The sequence below is a fragment of the Cervus canadensis genome, chromosome 7 (assembly GCF_019320065.1).
Source record: "Cervus canadensis isolate Bull #8, Minnesota chromosome 7, ASM1932006v1, whole genome shotgun sequence".
NCBI classification, from domain to species: Eukaryota; Metazoa; Chordata; class Mammalia; order Artiodactyla; family Cervidae; genus Cervus; species Cervus canadensis.
Window position 1 is genome coordinate 11,184,933 of NC_057392.1, and position 6,463 is coordinate 11,191,395.

A 6,463-nucleotide genomic window follows, 5' to 3' on the forward strand; every position below is an offset into this window, starting at 1 on the left:
ATTCTCCAGGCAAGAACACTGGAGTGGGTTGCCATTTCCTTCTCCAATGCATGAAAGTGAAAAGTGAAAGTGAAGTCACTCAGTCGTGTCTGATTCTTCGTGACCCCATGGACTGCAGCCCACCAGGCTCCTCCGTCCACGGGATTTTCCAGGCGAGAGTCCTGGAGTGGGGTGCCATTTGCCTTCTCCGGGAGGCACAGCAGCAGTCTTCAAATAGCTGATTGAGAGGATCAGACAAAAGCCCAAGTTGGGCGGGACACGCACCAGGGAGAGATGTAAATATAAGGTGGGTGTGGAGGAAAGGGAACCCTCCCACATTCTTGCCATGCCAGGCCATGCTCATGCTCACTTGTGTCTGACTCCTTGGGGCCACACGGACTGGACTGTAGCCCACCAGGCTCCTCTGTCCATGGGATTTTCCAGATGAGAATACTGGAGAGGGTTGCCATTTCCTCCTCCAGAGGCTCTTCCTGACCCAGGGATTGAACCTGCGACTCCTGTGTCTCCTGCATTGCAGGCAAATTCATTGCTGCTGAGTCACTGGGGAAGCCCTTACAGTCTTAGTGGGAATGTAAATTGGTGCTGCCACTATGGAGAACTCTATGAAAGTTCCTTAAAAAGCTAAAAATAGAGCTACCATATGATCCAGCAATCCCATTCCTGGGCATATATCTGGAGAAAACCACAATTCGAAAAAATACTTGTACCCTAATGTTCATAGCAGCGCTACTCACCACAGCCAGCATATGGAAGCAACCTAAATGTCTATCAACAGAAAATGGATCAAGGAGATGTGGTATAAATATGCAGTAGAATTACTCAGACATAAAAAAAATGAAATAATGCTATTTTCAGCAACAGCAATGGATCTAGAGACTGTCATACTGAGTGAAGTAAGTCAGAAAGAGAAAGACAAATATCATGTGATATTGCTTATGTGTGGAATCTAGAAAAAGGGTACAAATGAACTTATCCACAAAACACAAATAGAGTTGCAGATGTAGAGAACATCCGTAACTCTTTACCCCAGGGGTTAAAGGAGGAGAGGGATAAATTTGGAGATGGAAATTGATATATGCACACTACTATACATAAAATAAATAACTTATAAGAACCTACAGTGTAGCAAGTGAACTCTACTTAACATGCTGTAATTAAGGATATTGAAAAAGAATCAAAAAAGAGTGGATGTATGTATAACTGATTCACTTTGCTGTATACCTGAAATTAATACAACATTGTAAATCAACTATACTCCAACAAAAATTAAAAAAAATAAGGATATCATATCTTCTCAATATTTTGAGTATATTTAATAAAGTTTTTTAAGTTCTTTGCTAAAAGTGAAACCAAAACAAAGACAAAGTGGTGGGGGGAGATTGGGAAGGCATTGGAAAGAGTTTTGGAAGAGAGGATTCTTGCAAATAAGAGATCAGAAATTTGGGTAAAGGGAGCAGAACCGATTCCCTACCTGTTTCCAAAGCATTCATTGGGCCCTTACCTTATGTAAGGCACTACATTGGATTCCGGTGATGTGAATGTAAGTAAGACTCTTTGCTGCTCTCAAGGAGTGGGAAAACAGGCAGGCCAATTACAGTGTAGCAAAGGCTTCTCAGAAGAAGTCCTAAGTTGATTCCTAAAAGTGAATGAGACTTATTCAGAAGAAGATGGAAAGAAGTGAGGAAAGGAAAGCATGCTATTGAGAGAGGTAATGGCAGGTACAAAAACCTTGAAGAGAGAGAGAGAACCAGGTGATTGTGGAATTGCAAGGGCCCATGATGGCTGGAGGATGGAGTGTTAGGACAGGAAGGACAGGAGGTGATGCTGAGGTGTCACGGTGGCCAGGTCAAAAAGGGCCTATCTTTTAGACATCTGTCCATGAAGAGGGTTTAGACTTTTTCTACAAATTCTGGGGAACCACTAAGGGATTTTAACATGGGTACTCTGTGAGAATATTTAAAGTTTAGACAGACTCTTCTGGTTACTGCCTGGAAGAGGGTTTGGTAGAAGGCAAGGTAGAATCAGATGGTGGTTTAAGAACCTATGACAGTCAGAGAGGAGATATAGATGGGAGTTGGTAAAGTGGATGGAAAGAAGTGTTGGATTAAAGTTATATCAGTGAACTAGAATCAATAGGATTGATTGACTGAGAGGATGTGTGGTAGGAGAGGGGGAGTTAAAAATGACTCCACATTTTTTGGGTTGGGCCACGTTGATGGTGGTACCATTTATAAAGTCAGAAAATAAAGTAGGGTGTAGGTTGAGGGAGAAGACTAGATGGTGTTGAGTTTTTGGAACATTCAGATTGAGAGATTCAATAACCACAGTTGGACACATGAATTAGGACAGAGATCTAGATGGTGACTGAAGCCTTGCAGCCAGAAGAGATCACCCAGAATGAGTGTAGGATAAGAAGAAATCAGAAAAGCATGCTTTCTATTACCACTTCTCTGTAACACTGTATAGAATGATGGTTCTAGGAGGTTCAATAAAGTAAGAAAAAGGTATTAGAAACATAGGGATTGGAAAAGAGGAAATAAAACAGTCTTTATTTGCAGGTTATATAATAATTTATGTAGAAAACCCCAATTACTCTAAAGATAAATTTTTAGAAATAATAGGAGAGTTTTAATAAGGTATAAGATTAAAATAAAAATCAGTTGCATTTCTTTATACCAGTGAAACCTATAAGACATAATTAAAGATAAAATAACATCTACAAAATTATCAGAGAATATGGAGAATGTAGGAATAATCTAACATAATGATGTAAAAGACTTCTACTGGGAAAATTATTATATAAAACTTTCTTCAGCACTGTTAAAGAAGGCCTAAAATAGATGAAGATATTTTATGGTGGCTAAGACAATGTCATAAAGATTTCAATTATTTTCTATAGATTCAGTGTATTTCTTATCAAAATCTCAGGCTTTTTTTCATGTTATTTGATAAAAGTATTTCAAAACTCACAGAAAGGGTTAGAGGGCCAAGAGTAGTCAGGATATTTCTGAAAAGAAAGAGCAGAGAGAAAGGACTGTGAACTGGCGCAGGAGTAGACAATAGATCAGAGGATTAGATTAGAGAACCATAGATGAAACTATGGTTTCACGTGACCGAGGTGACATGTCAGATTAGTAAGAAAGAAAGAGTGATCAATAAATGGAGCTGGGAAACATTAGTTATCCATTATTGATATGGAAAAGATAAAATTGAATCCTTGTCTCACACTGTATCAACTCCAAATGGGTTAAAGATTTAAAGATACTTTAAATAAACTGAAAGATGAGCTTTAAAATTGGATAAATATTCATAATAGAACTGCAAAGGACTGACATCAAAATAGCAAGTGAAGTGAGTGATAGTCTCTCAGTTGTGTCCAACTCTTTGCAACCCCATAGTCTATATAGTCCATGGAATTCTCCAGGCCAGAGGAGTAGGTAGCCTTTCCCTTCTCTAGGGCATCTTCCCAACCCAGGGATTGAACCCAGGTCCCCCATGTTGCAGGCAGATTCTTTACCAGCTGAGCCACAAGGGAAGCCCAAGAATACTGAAGTGGGTAGCCTATCCCTTCTCCAGCGGATCTTCCAGACCCGGGAATCCAACAGGGGTCTCCTGCATTGTAGGTAGATTCTTTACCAACTGAGCTATCAGGGAAGCCCTCAAAAAAATGTGTGAACAGCTCCTACAAATCAATAAGAAAAGCACACAAACACATACCCCCCAATAGGAAAAATGGGAAGAATACACAAACAGTAAAATTACTATGTTACCAATAAACTTGTGAAGATTAATGACCAAGGAAATGCAAATCACAACTACTATGAGATATCATTTTACATTTACTGAATTAGGTAAAAATGAAAATGTCTGATAATGCCAAGTAGGAGTACAATAACTTTGGAAAAGAGTTTGACATTATTAAAGTGAAACATGTGATCAGTTTAGAAAAGAGAGTAGCATTGTCTTCTAAATTTGAATTTTCACATATCCTGTAGCTCCAGCAACTCAACTTATAGGCATATACTCCAGAAAAACTCTTGTACACGTACTGCAGGATACATGTAGAAGAATGAGCATGGCCGCATTGTTCACAACAGGAAAAACCTGAAATGCCCAGCATTACGAGAGTGGGAGAATAAATGGTAGTATATTCACACAGCAGATTATTGTATGTAATTATCCAAAAAGAAATGAACAGTAACTTGCAACAATATGGATGAATCTAAATAACATCGCATTAAAGAAAAAAAGTAATTCTCCAAAGGTTACTTACAGTATGATATCTCCTTAAAAAAGTAAAGTAAAAATACTGATACATATATACATCTATATATATTAAACATGTATATATATATATGCACTTGTGTATATAGCATACATTTTACATATAATAAACATTATATATGTACATATATAATGCATATAAAGGTAGTAAAACTATATACAAAGAAAGCAAAGGGGATGAACCTGGGATTTGAAAGGATGCTTATCTCAGGTGGGGAAAGGAAGGAGGAAGATGGAATGGGGGGGATTCACATGGGTAGATGTAGATCCTTGTCAAGGTTCTAATGCTATTTGTGCATTTGTGAATGCTTAATACATTATTAAAAATAACCAAATAAAGATACCTCAGGCTTGGACCAATGATGAGAGGATCATCAATCAAGGATTATGATGAATCCAGTACCGTGCATCTGAGGTCCAATTAGAGAAAAATAATTTTCTTGAATGAATGAATGAATTGAAAATCATCAGTGACAGTGATCAGAGACAAACCTGATATAGGCAGAACTTTATCACACTACTGAATTGTATAATAGAATGTACTTGCTAGGGCATCTCTTTAGGGGATTATAAATAAACAGAAGGAAATTTAGGAAGAAAAAGTTATTAGGGTAAGCCATGCTTTGTCTAAAAATGTCCTTGGGTCATTTCTAAAAATGATACCACTTGCCATTCCTTTATAGCTTCAGTGATACAGTCCTTTTACCCTTCCTCTTGTGTGTTTTTCCCCTGCAATTAAAGTGAGCTGTGGGACATCCCTTGCGGTCCAGTGGTTAAGAATCCACCTGCTAGTGCAGAGGATGTGGGTTCAATCCCTGGTTGGGGAACTAAAATCCTACATGCCTTGCTGATAACTGAGTCCTTGACTGTAACTACGGAGCCCCTGCACCACAATTAGAGAGAAGTCCACTTGCCACAACTACAAAAGTCTACTTGCTGCAACAGAGAGCTCGTCACAACGAAAGATCCCATATGCTGCAACTGAGACCCAACACAGCCAAGCAAGTAAATAAATATTTTAAAAAGTGAGCTGCTATTGGATGATTTGCAATTGAATTACATGATCTAAGTCATGTGGACCAAAGGAGACATATTTAAAGCAGTCTTTCTATTTCAGATTGTTTTAAATAGTGAGAGCATCCAGAGAATTAACAACTCCCAAATTTCTAATATGGTACTTTCAGAGTAAATATTTAAAATTTCATACAAATAATTTTCCTTCTCACCATAGTTAACAACTAAAATTTAAGCCAACTTAGATTCTACCCCCAGTTATTAGATTGTTTTTCTCTCATCCTGAATCTTGTCATGTTGTAGTTGGACTGCTTCATTTGAATCCCCCCCCAACCCCGCCCACTGTGGCCTGCCCACTTCATGTGACTAGCACAGACCCTAGTAATGGGGATTTTCTCAGCTCGTGGAAGTGGAGGCTACCTATGGTTGACTGTTGACCCAACTTTATGAGAACAATTCAGAAACAGTTTTATTGTTACACAGCAACACCTGCCCTTTACCTGCCCTAGTGAGTTGTTCAAAGGAATAAGGAACTAGAAAGGAAAACTCTTCAGAAAGAAACAGTCTTAAACATCCATCAAGTCATTTGTCCCCATGGCTTCCTTTCAAGAAGGAACTTTTCTCCTTATGGCTAAGATGAACTCTAATGGGTTTATTCACATGTGTTTGCCTCCACTCTCCTATTTTGAGGCAGAAGTGTGCTGGGGAATAGGGACATGTGTGGTGGGATCAGAACACCTTCCTGGGTCCAGACTTTCTCATGGCGAAACACTCTTTGGTTCTGAACTCTTTTCTTCCATTAAAAAAAAAGCCTGCCAACCACCAGCTTGTAGTTTCCTTTTCTCCAGAATTGTGCCTGGACATTTTGGGTTTGAGGTAGAATTATGTCTTTTAGTTGCCTATTTAACTTCATGCTTTTTTCTAGTTAGTAAAGTATCTGTGTAGCTATGTGTGTGTGCTCAGTCAGTTGTTGTCTGATTTTGTGACCCCATGGACTGTAGCCCGCTAGGTTTCTCTGTCCATGGGATTTTCCCAGCAAGAATACTGGAGTGTGTTGCCATTTCCTCCTCCAGGGGATCTTCCCCACCCAGGGATCGAACCCATGTCTCCTGCATTAGCAGGTGAATTTTTTACCTGCCCTTTTAAAGGATCTGAAGCAGCATCA